The 24,970-nt window shown below is 37.4% G+C and overlaps 1 pseudogene; it reads right to left on the bottom strand.

Annotated features, from left to right (window-relative positions):
• Window positions 1-13,369, bottom strand: part of LOC118655971 — a 30,684-nt pseudogene extending 17,315 nt beyond the window's left edge.
• Between the last annotated feature and the right edge of the window lie 11,601 nt (window positions 13,370-24,970).

The raw sequence follows: 24,970 nt of genomic DNA, 5'->3' as shown, positions 1-24,970 counted from the left end.
GGTGATTCCCTGATACTCTGCCCCAACCAATGTTTGGGCCCACACAAGCTGTTTCCAATGGCTTTACCATAGAAATGGCCTGTCTTAACTCAGGCTTCAAATTTTCCTAAAATCTCTCAAGCAAGTAGCATCTGGCCTCAGTGAACCCTATACCTCTTGCTAAATGGGCCTAGGCCCAGCTTTAGTGGCTTGGCTTAGCCTGGGCACCTCTAAGCCCAGAAGAAGTAGCAGTCATATGCATATTGCTTTGTAGCAGTGAAGGCCGGGGGTGGGGGGTGGACATGGGGTAAAGGGGTCAATTGGGGAAAATAAGGGGGCATCTGTAATACTTTCAACAATAAAGATAAATAAAAAATAAACAAATAAAAATAATAAAAACTGGAGAATAATAAAAAAGAATACTGATACAACTTAAATGAAAAGTAATTGTGAGCCTTTGTTTCCTCAACTATTAATTTTAATTTATATCGTTATGTAATTCCTGCATTGCCTAATATATGTCTAATTTTGAAAAATAAAATACAATAATTCATGTGAAATGCTTTTTAAATAACAGGGTGCTTTGTTTATAGATAATTCTGTGTTGATATACTAAAATAGCACTACAATTGAGATTGCAGACATCTTTGCCATAATGATCTGCTGAAGAATTTTGGGTATGTGGCCAAGAGTTATTATGAATGCTAGTTTTACATCGGTACAAATTGTCATCAACTGCACAGTGTAATGTGAACAGGATTTCAGTGACAGCTAGAGACCACGGGCATGGAGAATTCTGCAGAAATACTTTTATAGTTGTAAATTAAGCCAACTCCTCAACCCAATTGGAAAATAATAAATGTTTATGCAATATTTGATTTGTCAAAACATATTCAAATGTAATTAAATGTACTTTTACACAATTATTTGGCCATGTTTATTATTATATTCATATGTTCATTAAAATAATATGCACTATCTAGCAGTCATTAATTCACTTATTTAACAGAAAGAACAACACGAAACTAGAGATTGAAATCAGTAATGCACAGGTCCAGTGTTTTGTGCTTGGATTCAAGTGTTGTACAATGGCTAATAAAGCTTCTCCCTCACATAATTTACCTTTCCATCCACTAAAAGGTGTTTTCGTGATATCCCAATGATATGTTATTTTCATTGTTACCTAGACCCCCATCACCAACATGGGTTTTATTGGTACAAGATTTGCTGTTCTAAGTAATAAATCACTTAATCTTTGAGACACACATGGGCTCAAAAACCAATCCCAAGATGGATTTCTAAGTTTGATAATGGAAATTTTATAAAGATTAGGCACCAGCTCATTTTGTTACAAAGAAGTCTTGAATGCAATATTCAGATTTCTTTAACTCTTGCTGGCTGTGCTAACTGGTTGCATCAGTTTTCTGCTTGAATAGTTAAAGATATTCTAAACTTCTTTGGAAGCTAGGAAAAACCTAATGAGTGAGTTTATTTTTATTTCATTGGCCTGTTTGTGAATATCCAATTTCACTGTATTATTTTCTAACCATTGTGTATTTCCCAAATATTGGCAGTTTAAATAGGATTGCAAGAGCCAAATTCTTTCTCAAATAGGAAAAACTTCATTTGTATGTGTTGTTGTTTTTTCCTGAATCTTTATACATTTTCAAGAAAATTATTAAAAGAGCAGTTTCTCCATACTCTGTGTGTTAGAATAGTGGTATGGTAAAATAATACTTTAAGCACAGTGTCTTTCTTTAGTTCATAGATAGACTTTGAGAATCCATGGAATTGTAGGAATTTCTGTATTTTATATAAGTGGAGCATCATTCCCTTAGACTTTGAGCCCAATCAACCTTTTACGTGTCAACTCCCATGACAGGGATATTACTAAATAGGACCCTTTGGGCCCTTGAATTCAGACTCGCACTTTCTTCTTGATTTCTACAGGTCTCAGTGTTAATGATGAACACAAGATCCATTAGGTCTCCACAGTTAAATGACTTACATGAAGCTATTGCTTCTGGAAGCAGCCAGCCTTCCCTAGCAGATGGATGAGAATAGTATGTCATAAGATGACTGATTTGAATAAGTAGGAAATATGGTATATGAAGCATTTAACTTAGGTTAATAATTAATTATACTGGAAGTTCACTTTATAAAATTCTAACGGCAATGCATGGTCTTAAAGATTTAAAGACTGCAATTATAAATCTGATGATTTTTCTTTTTACTATCATGTTATGTGGGTATTCGTGAACTTTGACAACAAGGGACACATAATGTGATTCCTTTTTGTGGAATTACTGCACCATAGGCTTCACTCTGCAGTTCAAATGTGGGCTGTGCAGCCTGAACAGGTGCAAAGTGATGAGCCCTTTAAGCAGCTCTCCACACATTGTGGGGCTGGTTGAGAACCGTTAGATGGATATGGTTTTACCTTGCCAAGAGGAAATCTCCCCAAATAGGAACAGATGTTAATATGGGCACAATGTTCTGTAACAGTAAAACTTACATTTAAACATTTATAGGAACTCTTTTTCCCCCAAAAAAATGCTTCAACATTCTATTTCACACAAAAGTCACTTGCTGCAGAATTTCTGTCATTTTAAGGTAACCAATAAACTGTTACATAAGAGAGAATGATAATAGTTTAGAAAATAAATAATCTCTTTGAATTCTTGAATGTGGCTCTCATAGGCTCATGCAGGTTGGCTTTAAAAACTGGATTAAAAGTAGTACTGTAATAAAAATTACATGAAACACACATAAACAGCATGGGGGGGAGTAGGTTTACAGTTGCAACTATGCAAAACTGCTTTTCTTATATTTTTATTTATTCATTATTATTATATCGTTTTCCATATGCACACATATCTAATCTCTAAAATAGCCTTTATACAAAACTGATCATCAAGACTATTCATACTGCCAAGTTGACTTCCAATTAATTTAACCTTTTAATAATTTCCACTGCTACAACTTTTTTATTTATTTAAATGTACTCTGGAAAGTGTATTTCAAAGCTGTTTTTTTTTAGTCAAATGTAACTCAAATAAATTATTTTCAGGGCATAATGTTAATATTGAATTGTCAATAGCTTTCACTAGCTTTGGAATGATTCTTAGTTGTTTGAGATGATTCCCTTTAATAACTAAATTTATTAATATTAATAGTGATGAACAAAAATGGTGTTTTGAGTCTATTTTATTTGTGGAGCACTTGTATTGCATAGCATAATTTGAAGACTGTTACCAATTTAAATGAATATTCCAGAGACAGTCATTTACACAGTTTTAGATATGACGCTATTGAAATTTAATTTTAGAAATTGATATATAAGTGCATATTAGCACAAATATAGAGTATCCCCCCAAAATGTATACACACACTTTGAATAATTATAAAGGCACTGTTTATAAATGTACATCTCAATTTCAAAATTGAGCTATCAGCTGTTAAAATGTATATACATTTTTGGATGTATAAACATTCAATTTTTGCATCTTTGTTTCACATTATATATATGTATTTTTTTACATTTGGAAAACATCTCAATTATTGAAATAGGGGAAATTTTTAGAATTTAAAAAGAAAGATGGTTACAATGTGTAAACTTGTCAATGAATTTTTCTGAAAATGTTAACTATCTCCTGTATTGTTTATGAGTTTAAATATAGACTCACAGAAATATTTGAATTCAATGCATTTCGTATGCCATCAAAATAATTAAATGAGTAAAACAAATAAATAAGCTTAAATAATTTTTCATCTAGTATGAAATATATATTTGACTAATTGAAAGCTTAAAATATTTAGAGACCTTTTCATATAAAATCAAGTATACTTCTTTAGACAAATATACAAAATTATATTATGCCAAATGTTAGATATTTGCCAAATTATGGTAGGCATTTAATGTCAGAATGCCTGGGGGAATATTAAATACTGTTTTAAGGCAAGAATGTTAGGGACAAATCCCTATTTGTCTGCAATGGGATTCCTTTAAATAACAGATTCTAATTTCATGATTTACATTTCAGTCTTTAATCCACTTTGAGTTTATTTTTGTGTATATATTTTTTCATGTTTCTATTCAATTTTCCCAACACCATTTATTGAATAGACTATCTTTACCCCATTGTATGTGCTATATAGTTGGTATTCAAAGTGCCAATATAAAATGACATAAATCAAATAGGGATTTGAACATAAATGATTTAAAAGATTAATAAATACTGTAACTCAGAACAACAAAAGAAGAGAATCCTAAGATAATGTTTATTTCTAGCCTTCCTAAAGAGTTTCAGCAATTCTTTTGTATTTAAAGATTGTATATTACTAGCACGAACATACATACATAACATTTTAATTTGACAGTTATTAATTTGGTTCTTCGTTAGTCATTAGTAAATTGTAAAGTATGTGGCAAAAGTAGGTTTATAGTTCTTGGTATGGAAGATTATAAAATGATTAATAAATAATAATACAAGAATAAACTGTGTTTCACATATTCCCAACTGTAATCTTACTTTTGCCCCACCTGGAACATCATTTATTCCATAATCACAGTGTCATTCTTAACAAGTTCTATATTGCTTCTCTAAGTCCTGAGTTATTGAGCCTGCTCAGATATTGTGATAATTATTTAAATTATTATTAAGATGACAGACTCAAGGAAGCAAATTCAATTTAAGAAAAATACTTGGCTAATAACCATTACTCCTTGAGCACAGTATACGTTACAATGACATTAAATATTTTCCTTCTGTTTTGCATAAATGCAGGAATTGGGCACTGCAACATATTGCAATATGAAAAAAGAATGGCTCACCTGATGTGGTTCAGTGGTTGAATGTCGACCTATTAACCAGGAGGTCATGGTTTGATTCCTGGTCAGGGTACATGCCCAGGTGGCGGCCTCAATCCCCAGTGGGTGATTTTCTCTCATCATTGATCTCTCTCTCTCTCTCTCTCTCTCCTTTTCACTTCCTCTCTAAAATCAATAAATATATATATATATTTTTAAAAAGCCCTAGCCAGTTTGTGGACTGAAGGGTCCCGCGTTTGATTCTGGTCAAGGGCATGTACCTTGGTTTCAGCTCCTCCTCAGCCCAAGCCCTGGTCTAAGCACATGCAGGAGGCAACCAATTGATGTGTTTCTCTCACATCGATATTTCTCTCTTTCGCTCTCTCTTCCATCCTCTCCAAAAAAAAAAAAAAAAAAAAAACTTTTTTAAATGGATTATTAGAACCTAATAATATTGAGGTGAGATCATTTAAAGTTTAAATTTACTTGAAGAATATTGATGAAGTAGTGAACTTTAATGTGTTAAAAAATAACTATACTAGTGAAGCATAGTAACAGTCATCTTGGGTAAAAACTACTGTTTAAACTTTAACCCTGCTATTCTGGCTTCTGTAATTGTTTGCTTGCTAAAATAATAGAGAAATTATTTTGATCTCCTGAACTTATATAAATCACCCCATTCGGTTGTATACCCTGCTGGTTGTGGTCTTTAAACAGGACATTCTTCTGCATGAGGGAACCAGAATAGCAAAAATTGCTTTAAGTGCTTTAGTCGCTTTTCCATTGACTCAGTGGCTCTGGGAATGTTTTCCGTTGACTCAGTGGCTCCAAGAACTAAAACTATAATTAATCTTTAGAGATAACTAACTTGCTCAATTTAGCTTCTGTACAAAACTGCTTTTGCAAAACAGTTCCTCATTCTAACACTAGGGACATAATTGCTACCTTTGTGATTTTTTTGCCTTTATAAGCCTGATGTTACTACCATTCAGGGCTACGAGATTTGGAGAGCCTTTGCCCACTCATAGCCGCCGGCTTTTGAATAAATGTGACTCTTTAATTTGGCTTCTTGAGGCGTCCTTTGTGCGATTCGGGGGGTACACTATAACACTAGGTGTACTGGTTAAAAATGCAGATTTTTTTCAATGGATGGAGTTACACGTATGTTGATATATATGCGATTTGATATGTATGCTATTTTGTTGTATTGACAATAAGCTTCAGAACTTCATATGTCAAATTTTCTGAAGGTGTTAACATCATAGATATTTTTACGATTAAAAATGTCGAATTTTGTGCCAAAAAAAGAGCATTTGTGGGAAGTTTTAATTCATTACTTTATTTTGAAGAAAAGTGCTGCTGAAAGTTATCGTATACTTCAGGAAGCTATGGTGAACATGCTCCATCTCAAGATATTTGTGAACACTGGTTTAGAAGGTCTAACAGTGATGATTTTGATGTGAAAGACAAAGTAAGTCCAGGTTAATTTGAACCATGCTTTGATTTTAAAATGACCAGAATGGGCCAGAAGACACGTCAAAGTAATTTTGCTTCATGATAACACACCATCACACACTTCAAAACCAGTTAAAGACAAGTTAAAAGATCTTTTATGGGAAGTATTAACCCACCCGCTGTATTCACCAGACCTAGCTCCTTCAGATTACCACTTGTTCCAATCGATGGCACATGCACTTTCTGAGCAGCACTTCAAAACGTACAAAGAAGTGGACAATTGGGTCTCTGAATGGTTTGCCTCAAAACAAGAAAAGTTCTATTGGGATGGTATCCACAAATTACCTGAAAGGTGGGGAAATGTGTAGCTAGTGATGGACATACTTTGAATAAAGCACTTTTGATGTTTCTCTTGAAATTATCGTGTTTTCTTTGATTACAAAATCCTCATTATTAGCCGGTACACCTAGTAGTCAGTTGACTTTTATTTTTACCTCTACTGCAGAATCAGAAGGATGCAGGTCTAACCATTCACTGTAAAAAAAAAAATTCTATCAAAATAATTTGGACTAAAGTCTTTACTCCTACTATTAAGAGGGTTCCTTAGGAGGGAAAATTAGAAGGGTAGACATGCCCCTGATAGGAAGATGAGATATAAATTGACTATATTTTATTAGTAGGAAATGAGATAATGTGACAGTTTTTTTTATCTCTTTAATGTAAAGAGTTTCAATTTATAAAATACTGAATGATGAATATTTAAATTCAATGACAAAGATCATGCAGCAATCTGAGAGAATTAATTGATGAAGTTAATCCAATTGTACTATTCCATTATGTGAATATTCAACTCCAGGTAAACGGGTATAATGTATTGAAACTACATTCAAATTTTTACCATAGAAAATAATATAAAGAAAAGGAAGAGTTAACCTGTTTCTATTGAGAATCTTTGGCACTGATTTTTTTATTTTATTTTTATTTTTTTTAAAAAAATATATTTTATTGATTTTTTACAGAGAGGAAGGGAGAGAGATAGAAAGTTAGAAACATCGATGAGAGAGAAACATCGATCAGCTGCCTCCTGCACATCTCCTACTGGGGATATGCCCGCAACCCAGGTACATGCCCTTGACGGGAATCAAACCTGGGACCTTTCAGTCCGCAGGCCGACGCTCTATCCACTGAGCCAAACCGGTTTCGGCTTTTTTTTTTTTTTTTTGATTTTTTTTTTTTAAATGGAAACAAAATTTAACACTTGTACCAAATTAATAGCTTAACAAACATTCATTTATTTTTTAAAAAGTGACCAATTATAGTTAACTAGAGGCCCGATGCACAAAATTTGTGCTAGGGCCTTGGCCCTGGCCCCCGCCTGCTGCTGCCGCTGCCACAGCTGGGGGCCTCTGCCACCTCTGCCATGGCCCCTGCCCACTGTGGCTCTCTCTGTAAGGAAGGACGTCCTGAAGTATGACTGGTCTACTTAGCATATTACCCTTTTATTATCATAGATGAATGGCCTACTTTTATCTTAATCCCCTAATATTGTAGGTTTTAGAGGGAAACATTTAACTACTACACCCTGCTTAAGCCCTTACTATGTAATTACTTTGTGTTGTCCCTTTGAAGAACAACTTAATTCAGCCTTCTATTTCCTCATTAAAACAGGCAGTAATTTTCTCTTTGCTTTTGGAGTCAGGGAACTTTTCAGATATATTTAGAAGATACAGAATGTGTTTCAGAAAGTGTCAACAAGACTGTTAAGTTAGGAGAGAAACACATGAGAAATTTAACATGGTCACAATTTACTATAGAATTTCCTTAAAGAAGAGAATTTCAAGATCACCAGTCGCCTAACTTGCAAATTTATTTACTGTTTAACACTGTTGTTGAAAATATCCTCTCTGGTTTCTAAAAAGGAGCATCTTTGAAAGAAAATTCTCTACATTTTGAAAGCAGTGTAAAGGGGGGAAAATGAATTCAAATTTTTAAAAAAATTTCATAAATTTTTTTAAAAAATATATGTTTTTATTAATTTCAGAGAGAAGAGAGAAACACATCAATAATGAGCAAGAATCATTCATTGATCAGCTGCCTCTTGCACGCCCAACACTGGGGATCTAGCCTGCAACCTAGGCATATGCCTTGACTGAGAATCTAACATGACCTCCTGGTTCATAGGTCAATGCTCAAGCACTGAGCCACATTGGCCAGGCCATCAAATTTATGATGATGTAACTATATCTTTACTGAAGGCACACTTTTTTTCTGTTACTCATATTATTTAGTTGAATTTTCCTGAACTATTTCAAGAGGTTCCTCAGGAAACAGTGAACTAGGAAAAGAAAGTTTTCAAACATTGCCTACCAATGCTCCCTCCTCTATTGCTACAGGAGAGAGTGTTTCTGTATAGCATGGGAATTGGTGTAGCAACCACTCCTCCGATAAAAGAATCCAACCTGGGAAGTAAAGCTTGTGCAGCAACTGAATTTCTCTGTTGTCTTCTCAAACTACCTCAAGGGCCACCATCACCAAGAGACACAGTCCTTGATTTACAGGTGAAGCACTGCATTTATTTTTGTGAATGTGATTTTGCAGGAACTTTTGGAGCTTTCTGAAAACTGAGATGTTAAGGTCACCTTGGGTAAACTTCCTGCTTTCTCTATGGACCTTCACTACCACTTGAACCCTATTCTATTTTCATTCTGGAAATAGCAGTTCCCTTTTTGGGTGGGATCCTCTGCTTTCCAGAGGATCCCACCAAGAGTAGATCCAGTCTATCTCCCAGGTCTTCCCTACCATGGCTTGAAACCCACTGGAACCAGACCTTGGAAAGTTGGGCTCCCATTGCCCATCACTCCCCCTGCTCCACAGTGGCCCCATCTAAAATGAGTGTCTAGCCACAATTTAGAAATTTTCACTTTTTGTGTTGAATATTCTCACACTAAGGAGACATGACAATCAGTAGTAGACACAGCAGAGAGCAACAAGGCTCAAATATGAGCTTGCCCTCCAAAGTAATTCTCTCCAATGCAGCTCTCACTGTGGTTTACAAACAATAGTCATCCAAGAGCAGTCCCCCAAGAAGTTATCCAAGAGTCCAAGGTCATGGCCACACGCTTCTGTTTACAGTGCCAATGTTTTATAAGGTTTAAAGATTCTTTTGATGGTGGAATGCAACACAAGATACTCAGGTAAATGAGAGGCAAAACTCTTGTTATTTACAGCTCCAAGCAGAGAAGGCTGCCAGGCAGGGAACACAAGTGATGATACCAGGTAGCATAGTAATTCTGAGTTTGAGCTTAAGGGACAGTGGCTGTATACTGCAGATACAAAAATGACTGTAAGAGAAAAGGTAAAAAGAAGTAGAAGGTGTAAATTCAGCAGGAGATAGTCTATACACATAAAAAATTAGAACACTTTAACAAATTGTATTGCTCCATTGGTAGAGAGGTTATTTGACAGAGAATTCTAAGAGGTTTAAATAAAGAAGACGGATTTATCAGGAGAAATTAAAGATAGTTTTGTGTGTGTTTGTTTGTTTTAACTGGAATTCATGGTTTAATGAAATGTCTCAAGTTCCCAAAAGTCACTAAATGATCTGCTAAATTGGCTAAATAAATCTTGGTTTCAATGGTGGCCTATAGTTAATGAGACTGAAATTCTAATATATCACTTATACTATGATGCAATTAGTACAACAGTTTAGGTTGATGGGAATGTTAAAATGGATCTATTATATACAGTCTGCTTGGCCATCATTTATTCACATGGCCTGGGAGAGCAAGCCTGAAAATATTCACCCTTTACCAAGGAATGGAGAAATGCTTTGATGAGAGGACCACTACAATCCTTGAAAGGGCCCATGGTGAATGACTTCAGTAAGGTAGAGATGATGGTGGGAGATGCTACAATAGAACTGGCTTGATTGATCTGAATGGGAATAATAGGATTGTTTATAGGTTGATGCCAGTGCTAGTATTTAACTCTTGCAGACCTAATGGGAACAATTAGAGCCATAAACCACATAGTATGAGCTACTTATTTATTGACTGGTTGATCTTCAGGGATTTAGGGTGTTGGGTAATTTTGTTTTACTGGGGGTTTAGAAAGGGATCAAACTAATATGGTGTTTATTGACATAAATAAGAAGAAAAACAATAGATCCAGGAGAGAGAAACCTTATTGGAAACATCATAGTGCAGATTTGCGGACTCTTAAAGCCTTTCAAAAACGAAGCCAGTTTATAGACCGTTAGCCTCTTGATTAGAGAAAGCCAGAATTCCCTGGAGGAGGAACCTTGAAACACAGTAACCGAAATATACTTTGAATTTTCCTTTAAACCTTCCCGGGAGGAAGGGAAACACCACATGTTATAACGAACATTTTCTCCCGGCTTTGAAGTGTTTATTTAAACCAATGATAAAGTGAGGCTTTAGGGAGCTCAAGTGATGAAGAGAGCCTCAATCCAGCTCACCTCTACTGCTTTTGGTAGTTATTTCTCTCAACTCAAAATACATAGAAGGTACAGACATAAATAACTGTCTAAATTCCCACATTGGTTCTCCAATCCATGGACGGGGGACTGTTACGGCAGAGGAGCCAAGTAGAGACCACTGGAATTGCACCTGCCCAAACCTAAGTTGCTAGAAAGCAAAACAAAATAACAATATCACACCCCCTAGAGGAATTACAAAGATCAGTGCCACCATCAATGACTTGAAGTGTGCAAGGGAGCTAATTCCTACAGCATCCCTATTTAATATGTCTATTTGGATAGTGTAAAGCCAGATGTATCAAGGAGAATGACAGTCGATTATCACCCACCTAATTAGGCAGTGATTCCAATCACAGCTGCATTCCCAGATATGGTAGTTCCCCTGGAGAAAATTAACACAGAACCTGACACCTGGAATACAGCTATTGAAATAGAAATGCATTTGCCCCCATTTCTTCCCGCAAAGAAACATTAGCAGTTTGCTGTCACATAAAAAATACAAGAGTATATCCTTCCTGTCTTGTTCTAGGGCTATGTCAACTCCCCAGCTCTGTCATAAAATAGGCTGGGAATATGTGTTGTCCGGGATACTGCAAAGAACACAACACTGGTCCATTATATTCCTGCTTGTATCATTATTCCCAAACAGGACACAGTCAGCATCCTACATCCTTAGTAAAACATAGGGTGCTAAAGGGTAACAAATTAACCCCTCAGTGTTCAGGGATCTGTGAAATTAATAAAATATTTTGGAGTCAAATGGTCTCAAACCTATTTTTATGTTGTAGAAAGCAAGAAAAATCTTTGCACCTTTCAACAATCGCTGTCAACAAACAGACACAATACTTAATGGGTCTTGTTTAAGGATTTTGAAGACAATACATATCACAATTAGTCATGTTATTCCAGTTCACATGCTGGGTAACATGAAAAGCTGCTGTTTCAAAATTGAGCCTAGAGCCTTGACACTTGGACCTGAGGTCCCAGAATCCCACTGTTATTGAAAGTGTCTGTGCATAGAGATACATTTCATAGAGCTCTGACAAACAACAGAGAGAGATTAGGGGCCTTAAAGCATAGGATTTGTGAATAACGCCATGTCATACCCTTTTCTATTGACAAATTATCTCCCATTTGCAATATTGTCTGTCTCATACTGGACTTTTCTTGTAAATATGCTGCCTTATATAACAACAACAACAACAACAACAACAAAGTAACTTTGCAGATGTGATTAAATTAAGGATTTTGAGGTAGAAATGTTTTCCTGGATTATTTAGGTGGACTCAGTGTAAGTATAGAGTCCTATTAAGAGAAAAGCAAGAATTTCAATGCTATAAAAAAGAGATGACAGAAGTAGAGATTTGGAGAGGAAGAGAGAGGGAGAGAGGGAGGGAGGGATGAAGGGGGAAAAAGAGAGAGAGAGAGAAAGATTGGAAGGTGCTACACTGCTAACATTGAAGATGAAGGATAGTGCCATGAGCCATGGAATGCAGGTGCCCTCTAAAGGCTAAGAAAGGCAAGAAAACAGTTTCAGATAATCGCTTAAAGCCTCCAGAAAGAGTGCAGCCTGTTGATTTTTGGAATTCTGACACCCAGAATTGTAAGAAAATTGAATTACTCAAACCACTCAGTTTGTGGTAATTGTTATCGTGGCAAAATGACATTAATACATTGGTTATTAATAGATAATTAATAAAATGATTAACACAATGTCATCATTCAATTTCAACTGCTCATTATGCACAGATTGCTGTCTGTCATAGAGTAAATAAATGCCTATGTACAAATACATCAATTTACACATACATAAATATTTTCATAAATTAAAACATAGATATGCACAACAGTATTAAATTACATGTTAGGAAAGGTATTTAAGAGACTGGGCCTGAGTAGGTCCTGCAAGCTAATAAACAAACAGACAGACAAACAACACCAACAAACAAACAAAAACCTACTTGGGCAGATGTCAGATTCCTGCCTTCGGTCTCCTTTGGCTTTTCATTTTCCCTCTAAGCTCCCATCTGTAGCCTCTGTTCAAAATTAAAGCAGAGAATAGCATGAGCCTGATTGTGCGATTATATCTGCACATTCTGCTTTAAGAAAGGAGTGACTTCTTCCTTATACAGTAGCCCCACTTTAATAGACGATGGAGAATGAAATGATCCTGTGGGCCAAACTTTGAGTGGTCCAGCTGCTTGGCTGTTCAGTCTAGGAAAGGAAAGGATGCCTGATGCAGAGCTCTACAGAATTCCATAGGCCATCGCTAGTGCTTTGACTCAGTGACCGGTGGCTCTAAGGACAAAAAAATTAATATTGGAGCAAGGTACAGAACGTTTGGGGGAAAGGTGTAGGAATGCATAGGCATGGAGTGTGAAGATATTTACACTGCATGTAAATGAATACCAGAGAGCATTTACCACAAAGAAAGCATGCCATTATCAAAAGGATAAGATGACTAGCACTGTAAATATTAGCTTCTCCTTCCAGACCCCACAGTGCTTACTCAGTGGCCTCATGTATAAAGCTGTAATGGAGACAAGCATAGGGGATAGGCATGAGCTTACCAACACAGACCTCTCATCAAAGCTAATCTGGTAGTACCACAGTTGAATGTACATCATGCTTATAGCCGAAGCCAATGCTAAACCCATGAGCAAGTCCATGTACATAGAAAAAACAGCTTGACTATTTGCTGGAAATTAGATTACATATTTTCTTTTAGAAGGAAAATTGGGGAGGGGGGGCGCGGGAGGGGCATTTGATACCAAAGCAGTTGCTTTACCTATTTCTGTAGTTCACACACGTATTTCCCATGAGCCCTGGACACATTTTACAAATAATGAAGTGTGGCAATGGATTAACACTCATAGAACTAACTGCCTCATGTTTCTTCACCTAGAAAAACTGGCTTGGTGGAAAGAAGGAATGCTCTGCTGAAGTGAGATAGAATTCCTGCACAGTCAGGATGTCATTTTATAGGATAGGACCACTATCATAAACCAGCAGTTGATGTTAAGTCGTCTCTTCCATAATCAGAATACATAATTCTGGGAACCAAGGAATGGAATTGATAACCAGTTATATGACTACCTAAAAAATCACTTGGATAATGTTGATTTGTTTTCAACCTCACAACTTTAGGTGTGATTAACCTGGAGGTCTTTGAAACAGATAAATGATTGCTTTTACTAGGGGGAAAATTCAGAATTTTACTGAATTAAAAATATGTGTTGTCACCCAGCTAGCTTGGATTTCTCATGTTTTTGAATGTACATAAAGAGAAGAATATTGGCTAGTCAGGGAGATTGGTTCCAATCACCAGAAGAAAACTGGTTTCTGATATACTTTGGAATATTGCAGGACAGTGCCTGGAACCCTGTGTATACACTGAGAGTCCCTTTTACTGCTATCTTACCTAATAATTCTGGTTAATAGAAACCTGAAGTAAACTCAAATAGAAAATAATTCCAACAGAGAAGTTAAGTCTCACCCTATTGGTTAAAAATTCCATCAAGCTGGCTTACTACTTGAAAGATAGAAAAGTAATTGAGTGCTAGAAATATAAAGACACGGCTACAAATGGAGTTCCGATCATCTAAAGAAGTGAAGACTGTACTATATTACGGATTGGATTTTCCCAGCACCTTAAGCCCACCGCCTTATATGGAGAAAACTAATGATGTTTAATATATTCAGTTTCAGGGGAAAGTTGAACATAGCTGACAACAGTGAAGGCTGATGTGGCAGCTGCTGGACTTCATGTTCTCCGGTGTTGTGAAAATTAAGTTTTCACCAGAGTGAAATATTGGAAAGAATGCTGAGGGGTAATGGAATAGACTGTTTTGGAAATGCTCCCTTTGTGTTTTTCCATTAATTCTCCATTTTCTTCATCTGCTCTCAGCTCTGGGAGGCTGACCTGTATGGACTCCATGGGATCCCTTGCTCTCTAGCTTCAGATGATTAGAACAAATGGAAATACCAGGAGATTTGAGAGACAGCATGAACAGTGAGGCTATCGCATTCATTTTCCTGGCTCGCCACATTGATGGTTGCTTAGGCCTCTTCTAATGCAACATGAAAACCCCAGCTTCTGAAAAGGCACGTCTCTCTTAAGACTGCCTGTCCTGGTTCCTAGTGACCTTGCTCTCTTACTGTCCTTCCAGGGCTGTGGGTAATTACAGCACTCTGGGGCCCTGCACTTCCCCTTTTGATTTCCCTATTCATTTGCCATATAATAATCCTTTTATTAAGCTCTTCTCAAAGTTATCTAGTTTGAGTTAGCTCCTTTTTATTCTAGAATGCTGACTGATAAATATTTCTTTACCATATGCCATGCATATGTTAATGTATCTGGATGCAAAAGGGGAATAACTTTTTTTTTTTAATATATTTTATTGATTTTTTACAGAGAGGAAGGGACAGGGATAGAGAGTTAGAAACATCGATGAGAGAGAAACATCGATCAGCTGCCTCCTGCACACTCGCCACTGGGTATGTGCCCGCAACCAAGGTACATGCCCTTGACCGGAATCGAACCTGGGACCCCTCAGTCCGCAGGCCAACACTCTATCCACTGAGCCAAACCGGTGCTGGCGGGAATAACTTTTAAATTACACTTATTTTTCACTTGATAAAATGTCTGCATTTGAAAGGTGTTAGCATTTTCTCTCTGTAATGCAGAAAGGCACCAAGAATTATAAATACTTGGGTGAAGCTCAACCAAGTGATTATCTTGCTATACACAAATAGAATAAAATGGTCAACTTATTTGAGAAAATCCTAGTTGTGAGGGGGTAAGATGGAAATACTTTGAAAACAGATGTTTAGCAGCATAATTTTAAGAGAGAGAAATATTTTAAATAATTTATAAGTTGTGTTATATTTGAGTGAACAGTTATTTTTTAAAATGCCATTTTGACTTACTGATGTGATATGGCCCAAAGATTCACTCACAGTGCATCTCCCACCTTGGCATTCTTGAAGCTTGCTATGAACCGGAAAGTACCCCACAGGGGACTAACAGCTTATATTTGATGGAAATATCTAATATTATATACCATATAGTTACTTTGTTTTGCTTGCTATAAATTTGAACTGAGAAAAAGAATAACTTGTACTGGTTGAGTAATAAGCTGGTTTCAGTTTATGTATTTCTGAAGCTTGAAAACATTTTAATAAGATTCCCAAAAAATTACTTGGGAAAACTTGGACAGGTAATCAGAAAATTCAAGGTAGTTGTTTCTACTAATATGAAGCTGGGAGGTAATTAAAAAATATATTTAAAACTACACTATGAAGAAAGATGTCCAGTCAGCACAAGAGACAGAAATATCAGACAATGACAGAAGTTTAAAATGAGCTGAAGGTGTGCACAGACAGGAAATAAGAGTATGTAAGTACTATGAAGAGCCTTTATAGAAGACTTGCTGAAATTCAGACTAATGATGAGTTTTGGAGAAACATTACGAGTTAAGTGTTTTATTTTGTTTTAAATTACAGGAAAAAGGTAATCTATTTTTCAAATAATGTTGAGGAGACAGAAAAAGGTAAGCAGATAGGGTCAGGACCATGGGAAGGGAAAGTAAAATCCAAGAACCCAACTGGGGGGAGTTACTAAGATACCCCAACTGGACAGGGAAGGAAGGGTGCTCATGAGAGGCATGAACATTAAAATGTATGGACATTACTAAGACAGGCAGTTTGCAGATAACCACCATCCAAAGGATGTTGCTGAGGCAGAATTATTAGAAAAAACCAATCAGGAGCTAGCAAGGCTGCCTCCACCCCCTAAATTAAAAGGTGCACACTTCCTCTCATCCTCTCTCTTCTCCCAGGCACAAAATGGGTTCCTGACATTGACTTCTGTGGCGGGGGAGCACATCCCTGCATCCACAGGCTTATGACCATGTGGGCCACTTGACTTGAATTAGCTTGGAAACTAAGCCACTCCCGACTGTAACATGAAAAGGAAGCTCTGGACACTGGTCTGCTCCTGGAACCCCAGCTGCTCCTTTCCCAGGCCTGGCTTCTCCCAATAAGCTTTGGTGTCATTCATCATTTTTTGTCCCTGATTTCATCCTTTGATTTTGTGAGATAAGAACTTGGACTCAGACACCCACACTTTTGGTTTGGATGTGATATATTTATTTTTTTATTTTTATTTATTTTTTTTAAATATATTTTATTGATTTTTTTACAGAGAGGAAGGGAGAGAGATAGAGAGTTAGAAACATCGATGAGAGAGAAACATCGATCAGCTGCCTCCTGCACATCTCCTACTGGGGATGTGCCCGCAACCCAGGTACATGCTCTTGACCGGAATCGAACCTGGGACCTTTCAGTCCGCAGGCCGACGCTCTATCCACTGAGCCAAACCGGTTTCAGCATGGATGTGATATATTTAGATGCTGGTGTTTAACTGTCTAATATTCAGAGAAGATAAGGAATTCTGTAGTGTGACTGGGGAAAGAAGCGTCTGTGTGTGGGTAAAGGTGAGCTTACAAAGGGAAGCTTATACAGATATAAGGTCATGGAAACATTGTGGTTTTAAGACAAGGAGTGAGAATCCTTTTGAAATCATGGGGCCCACATAATAAATTTAATAATAATTTGTAATCAACTCAAAATTTTAGAATACCAAAAGACTAGCAATTTCACTACTGGCCACATACTCTAGAACAGCGGTTCTCAACCTGTGGGTCGCGACCCCTTTGGCGGTCGAATGACCCTTTCACAGGGGTCGCCTAAGACCATCCTGCATATCAGATATTTACATTACGATTCATAACAGTAGCAACATCACAGTTATGAAGTAGCAACGAAAATAATTTTATGGTTGGGTCACAACATGAGGAACTGTATTTAAAGGGCTAGAAGGTTGAGAACCACTGCTTTAGAAGGAATGATAATTTCTAAAATTATGTATTTTAATTAAATTCTTCCCCTTTGGAAAGATAAAATTAATCCAAGAAAGTACATATCACTGAAAGAACTGGATATGTTCTTTGTAACATTGTTCAGGTCAATGTTAATATTTTTTTGGTACTTTTAGCATCTGTCAATAAGTTATTTAAAATATATAAATGATATCTGAGTAACTGAATTTTTGAAAGAGGGAAATTTGAAAATACATTTTATTTTATTTTTTAAAAATATATTTTTATTGATTTCAGAGAGGAAGGGAGAGGGAGAGAGATAGAAACGTCAATGATGAGAAACAATCATTGATTGGCTACCTCCTGCACGCTGCTACTGGGGATTGAGCCCACAACCTGGGCATGCAACCTTGATTGGAATCGATCCCCAGCCTTTTCAGACAGCATGTGACACTCTATCCACTGAGCCAAACCAGCTAGGGCTTGAAAGGGCATTTTAAACAGCAAAAGCCACCCTAGCCAGTTTGGCTCAGTGGATAGAGCATTGGCCTGAGGACTGAAGGGTCCCAGGTTCAATTCCAGCCAAGGGCACATGCCCATGTTGCAGGCTTGATCTCCAGGAGGGGGCGGTGCAGGAGGCAGCCGATCAATGATTCTCATCATTGATGTTTCTATCTCTTTCCCTTCCTCTTTGAAATTAAAATATATTTAAAAAATAAAATATAAATGAAGGGCAAAAGCCAAGTAATGGTAGAATGATATTTCATTTAATAAAAGTCAAGTAAATTTGTAGGATCATTTTATAGATTAATTTTGATTATGTACCTATTTCATATATTATAATTATCATTTTTAATTTTCTTTCAATAATATAGCAGTGTTTCCACATCCCCAGCCCTTCCCATGTTATTTCAGGATGCTGTAGCAAGTTTCTGTTTCTCTTCAGCAGAAGCAGTTTAACATCACTAACAGATAAATTATTGCAAGTGTGTTCTAGCTGGGTCCACCACTGAGCTTCATGGATAATGACATTTTACTGCATTTGAAACAAAGAAAATTCTGACTCATGCAATGACTGGTAAAATCTTCCAGGGGAGCTCAAAATACAGAAGCAAGTGAGAAGTTAAATCATGATTTGGTCAAGGAGATTAGTGGGAGTCTTAGAAGCACAGAAATGGATCAACCATTGGATATATCAGGCTGACTGTGAGTGCTACCATAAGGAAAACGCATAATAGAAATGTGGCTTCTAATGAGTGTACTGAAACCAGAAATGTGGTTATGGGCATGGTGTATTCCATAAATGAGTCCTTGTCCTATTCACAAATAATCTTATATATTAGGAGCAAAAATGGCATTGCATTACAAGCCCAGTCCCTGCACCTGGCTAGCAGTTTTTCTACGAAAGCCCTTATATAATTTAGCATTTTATTTTTATATATCAGATATTACTGAAACAGAAATTTTAAGAGTAAAATAGGACAGGTTTAGGAAATATTAGAAATTTTGGAAATTAAGGGGACCATGAAGGAAGCACAGGGCTGCAGAGCAGCAGGAGGTATATTTCCATAGAATGGGGGAGCTGAAAAGCTGCAACAGGTACATTTTCATAGAATGAGGGAGCTGGAACAGCAAAAGGTCTATATTTACAAAATAAAGAGAAGGAAGCCCTTCATCCAGAAGAAGAAGAAAGCCCAAAGGGAATAGGAAAACAATAAGGAAGGAGGGGGGAGAACTTCACATGTCCCATGTGAGGTTCAACCTGTGAGCCCAGGAGTTACTATAGTAACCAGTATAAGGGAATATTGACCAATCAGAGGGCATATCAAGGCACCAGGATCTGCAGCCTTTATAAGCCATAGGGAAAAGGAACTCAGCAGGACCCTTTCCCCCTCCCCACATGGGAGTCCATTCTGTGGGGCTCTTTCCCTCTCCCCACATGGGAGTCTGTACTTGTTTTTCAATAAATCTCCACCTTTGCTATACTACTGTCTGTCCATGGATTCATTCTTCAATTTTGGCGGACAAAGAATCCGGGTTCCAGTTCAAAATTTCCATATCATAACTAAAGTGGTTTGACTGAATAAAAATTAATTTTTCTCACTGTGTTAAACGGTTTGCAACATACCATTGTCCAAAGACCAAAACTCTTTTCTTATGTGCTCTTCTTAACATACAATTTTCACCTTCATAATTTTAAGTGGATTGCTCGACCCTGGGTACCGTTTTCAACTCCTATGGATAAAGAATCCGGGGAAGCCATCCTGCTCAGGGGAACACCACCTGTTCTAGTCCAAAAAATCTCATATCACTTTCATGAGATGGAAAACTAAACAATTACAGGCTACTTATGTGGTTGACTGAGTAAATTTAAGTTAGAATGGAAAATGACTTAAAAGTTTTGTGAGTTGTTTTTTAGCTGTTTGTGTGTGTGTGCGTGTGTGTGTGTGTGCGTGTGTGTGTGTGTGTGTGTGTGTGTGTGTGTGTGTTAAGGCAGAGCTTTAACCCAGGTTTGCAGAGAATAAGAACATAACCCCAAACATCCTTCCACCTTGTCTTCTCCTCTGTCAGATCCTTAAATAAATCTGCTGCAAAGGTGACCTGCAAAGCTATAACTTACTGAAATGAGTCCTCAGAGTGTTGCTCAAGATCCGGAGCCCACAATGAAAGATTATTGATGTTTTCAGCAGAAAAGCTGTCAATTAGATGTACAGTTTGCCATAACAGCTCCGGGGTATAAACCTGAACTCCTCTGTGAATTTACTGGATCTACTTGGCAGCCACAGGGCAAGCGCACAACTCTCCATTCGCTTCAGGAGACCCAGATGTTCGCCTTGTTTGGATGTGTGCCGGAAACTGGAATGTGAGTTTGATGCGTTTTGGCCTTACAGCATTTGGGGGTTTTAGCCCGACTGCTTGTTTTTAAAAGTTTGTTTATTTTTTCTGACTCTAACGTGATGTATGTTCAATGTGGCTAATTTAGAATGTATGAGAAATATGAACAAAATTATAGTTGCTTGCAATTCTACAACATGGTGATAATGACTGTTATCATATTTCCTCCAAGTTGAGAAAACTGCTATTTTCATTAACTTTGCTTTACCATGAAATGTTTTAAAAGTGTTTTCTTCCCCATCTCTGCTCCCTCATTTATCATTCATACTTCCCAATGCACCGCCAGCTGGCTCCCTTCCTGTCAATCCACTGTAGCTTTTGTTGCCAAGGTCACCAATAGTTCTTTTTGTCACTAATTTGAATGGACACTATTCAGTCTTTATCTTACTAGAATCCTGCCACCTAGGGAGGTTTATAAAAGCTGATGAGTCATGCTGCTTCCAAATTATTGCTTAAGCTTTTTAGACTATACCCTGTCAAAATTTTGTGCCAAGAAAATATTAGGACTAAGTCCGTCTCAAATTCTAGTTTACCTCAAAAATTCCCAAAGCAGTAAATATATCTGTTTAATTCCTACAAAGTAGCCATCTGTCCCTTTGCTTTTTGCTCATGTAGATAATGGGTCAGAGCATGTTATTATGGGAAGGTAGTCAGTCAACCAAATAGGAATGGATATAAAGTAGTCTCCCCGTATCTGTGGGGTAAATTTCACCACCCTCAGTAGATGCCTGAAACCCTCAGAAAGGACCAATCCCTACTTTCAGCATTTGTTTTTCCTATACATACATATCTTTTCACTTAAAGAAAGGACTTTACAATTTCTCTCTGGCATATCCAAATGGCGAGCGTCACTACTCTTGCACTTTGGGTCCCATAGTAACTAAAACAAGGGTCACTTGAACACAAGCACTTTGATACCATGAGAGTCAATCTGATAACCAATACAGCTGCTAAGTAACTAATTGGGTGGCATATATAGTGTGGAAATTTGGTCACAGGGATGATTCACATCCTGGGCTGGGTGAAGCAGGACAGCATGAGATTTCACCATGCTGCTCAAAAAGGCGCAGAAATTAGAATTTAAGAATTCTTTATCTCTGATTGTAGACAACTGAACTGTGGGGAGCAAAGCCATTGACAAGGGGCACTACCGTGCAAGTCTTCTTGAATTATATTCCTTCAGAGCAGTGGTTACTACCAGGTTGAGCACACCTCATGAGCAGCACCAATCAGAGGCATTGGGGGCACTGATTCAGATGTGATTAATTTTAAGGACTTTCAGCAAAGAAAATCTGAGGCCCAGTTTTGCACATGGGAAGATGTTGCTGAATTTAACGCCAACACAAAGACAGAAACGTAGAAGCCAAAGAGATATCAAAAGACACCTGATAACAGAGCTTGAGAGCTGAAATCTAGCTTGTTTTTCATCTAACTTAAATGAGTCAGAAAACTACCCTTCCTTCCTCCCCTCCCCTCCCCTCCCCTCCCCTCCCCCCCCCCCCCCTCCCCTCCCCTCCCCTCCCCTCCCTCCTTCCTTCCTTCCTTCCTTCCTTCCTTCCTTCCTTCCTTCCTTCCTTCCTTCCTTCCTTCCTTCCTTCCTTCTTTCCTTTTTCATTTTTCCTGTCTTCCTATCTATATATCACCTATTATCTATCTATCTATCTATCTATCTATCTATCTATCTATCTATCTACCTATCTATCTATCTATCTATCATCATCTATCTGTCTATCATCATTTATCTATTCAAGGAACTAAAATAAAACAAAAGTGCCCTAATAACAGTTCCAAAGCACTGCTTCTAAACCCTTTGCATAACTTCATATGAACAAATCACATCTCCCCTTTTTTGCCACATTTCCTCTATTCCATCTGGAAATCTTAAGCCATGATTATATAAATCATATTCATTTTAGATTTCTCTATTCATTTCTCTGCCTTCTCTTCTCTTTTCTGAAAATGGCTGTTAATCTGAGGACCTGCAGCTGTCCAAACTGCTTGCTTTGGCCAGCACTGGCATCAGCAGGATGCCTGTTAACACACAAGACTGTGGGCCCCACCCCAGAGTCTCCATCTATTTGGCCCAAGAATTTGCATTTCTAAAAGTGTTGATGCTGTTGACTTAGTGACCATAGGTTTACTTGTGATTGGGGAGAATGATGACTTCCAAGCTCCTTGTATGCCAGACCCAAAACTAGAAGTCTAGATCAGACTTTATCAAATACACATGAGTGGATCAATAATCTCTGAAGGGATAGTAGAGATTTAGACATTACCTTTGATATGTACTTGATATATATTTCATTGTTCCACATTCAATGTCCATTAGTACTACACACTTTAAGAAAGTGTAAAGAGCATGACATAAACATTTAAATACTGAAATAACACATTTTCAAAGTCTGTTCTGTTCATTCAAGCACAGTAAGATGGATGTATGTACAAGGGCCCATTATCAGAAAAAGTTAAAAGGTCATTAATATTGCTAAATTGGAATAATAATATTAAGTAAAAGAAGAGTGGGCCTTATTATCAAACATATTTCCTTTCTATACTTTAAAAACATTGTTAAAGTTGAGGCTGAAGTTCTCATTTGTAATACTCGTTTGTAAAAATAGTTTTGAGAGGCACAAAAATCTATTCCATTTGCTTTTATTTTAGGGTGAGAGTCATTAAAATAGATTTTATACCCTTGTTACACATAATTGTTTTATTTCTAGAGACTTTTGTTCATTTTATATTATATTGGTAGTATTTTATTTCCATATAGGCTTTATCCATTTCTTCTTTCAATATATAACACTGAATATCTGTTTTCTTTAATTTTATATAGAACTAGAGGCCCAGTGCATGAACATCCATGCACTGGGGTGGGGATCCCTCAGCCCTGCCTCTCACAATCCGGGACCCCACGGATAGGGTTCCTAGCCCTGGCCTGAGATCAGGGCCTATGGGGGTTTTCCTTCCCCCGGCTGCAGGCATCTGGCCCCACCCCCACTGCTGTCACTGCTTGCCATCTGTGAAGCTCTGCTCCACCTCCCCTGCCACCGGTGGCCTCCCTCTTCAGGTGACAGGCTGGGGTGTGATGGCTTGGCTGGCCTGGGCTTCCCTCTTTCTTTGCTGGGGGGGTGGGGCCAGCCCTGCGAGGGGCCATCTGCCTACCTGATCACCCCTAACCACTCTCCCTGCCTGCCTGATTGCCCCTAAACACTTGCTTGGGGAAGGGGGGGCAGCCCGGCGAGGGGTTGTCTGCCTACTTCATCTCCCTTAACTGCTGGCCTGCCAACCTGATCACTGCTAACCTCTGGTCTGCCACCTCATCGCCCCTAACTGCTGGTCTGCCTACCTTATCACCCCTAACCACTGGTCTGCCTACCTGATCTCTCCTAACCATTCCATCTGCCTGCCTGATTACCCCTAACTGCTTGCTTGGGGGTGGGGCCAGCCTGGCGAGGGGCCACCTGCCTAACTGATCTCCCCTAACTGCTGGCCTGCCTACCTGATCACCCTTAACCACTCTGCCTGCCTGCCTGATTGCCTCTAACCTCTTGCTTGGGGGTGGGGCCAGCCCATGATGGGCCATGGTGGTATGGTCTCTGGTCTATGTGATCGTGATGCCTCTGGCCTTCTATTATATAGGATTACTCTAGTAACTGCCTATGAATACCTTACTCTCTTGACATTTATAAACCTTCTTTATTTTCTCCCCTGCTCTTTTATAGCCTGAAGATCTGTTTAAGTCAGGAAATATTTTCACATTATAAAACGATAATTTTTTGAGAAAAAAAAGAATGTGTAGGAATAAGACAAGCCAAGGAGTAAAAGAGAGGTTAGTGCATATAAATAACATGTACACTTCTTGAAGCAAAGACAGATATTTATGTGTGTGTATGTACACACATGCACACATATATTTACATTAACACATTAATAAGTGCACTTAAAGTCAACATAAAAAAGGATTTTTGAGTAATGGTAATCAATTTAATAAGAAGTATAATAATCAAAGAAGTTCTTGAAGACAAATGAAATGCAATTAGGGTGGTGAAAATTGATTTGAGATTTGTAAGGCATAATTATAATTTCATAAATTAATATTTATGTGATAATTATAAAAATAGTTTATGATTTCTAGAAATGAACTTACTTATATTTAGCATGAAAGCAAATTATTAAAATTAATGAAAGTATAAGATCATTTATAAAGTATCATTTGAAATTGATATGGCAAATAAAAAGTAAAAGCTAAGAAAATGTTATGTGTAATCTACCATGCTTATTTGACTTTGAAAAAGCTGCTTAACTTAATGAAAACTGTAAATTCTATTAAAACTTAATTAGCTCATGTACATGATTTTTTAAAGTGGAAATTATAACCTTTTCCCCTAAATATATGAACTTTGTGATGAAAAAAGCAATCAGATAATAAATAATAAAAACATTTATATGAGT

Source organism: Myotis myotis, unplaced genomic scaffold, assembly GCF_014108235.1.
Source record: "Myotis myotis isolate mMyoMyo1 unplaced genomic scaffold, mMyoMyo1.p scaffold_m19_p_5, whole genome shotgun sequence".
NCBI lineage: Eukaryota > Metazoa > Chordata > Mammalia > Chiroptera > Vespertilionidae > Myotis > Myotis myotis.
The sequence above is the reverse complement of the archived record's forward strand: the minus strand, read 5'-3'. Positions and strand labels throughout refer to the sequence as shown.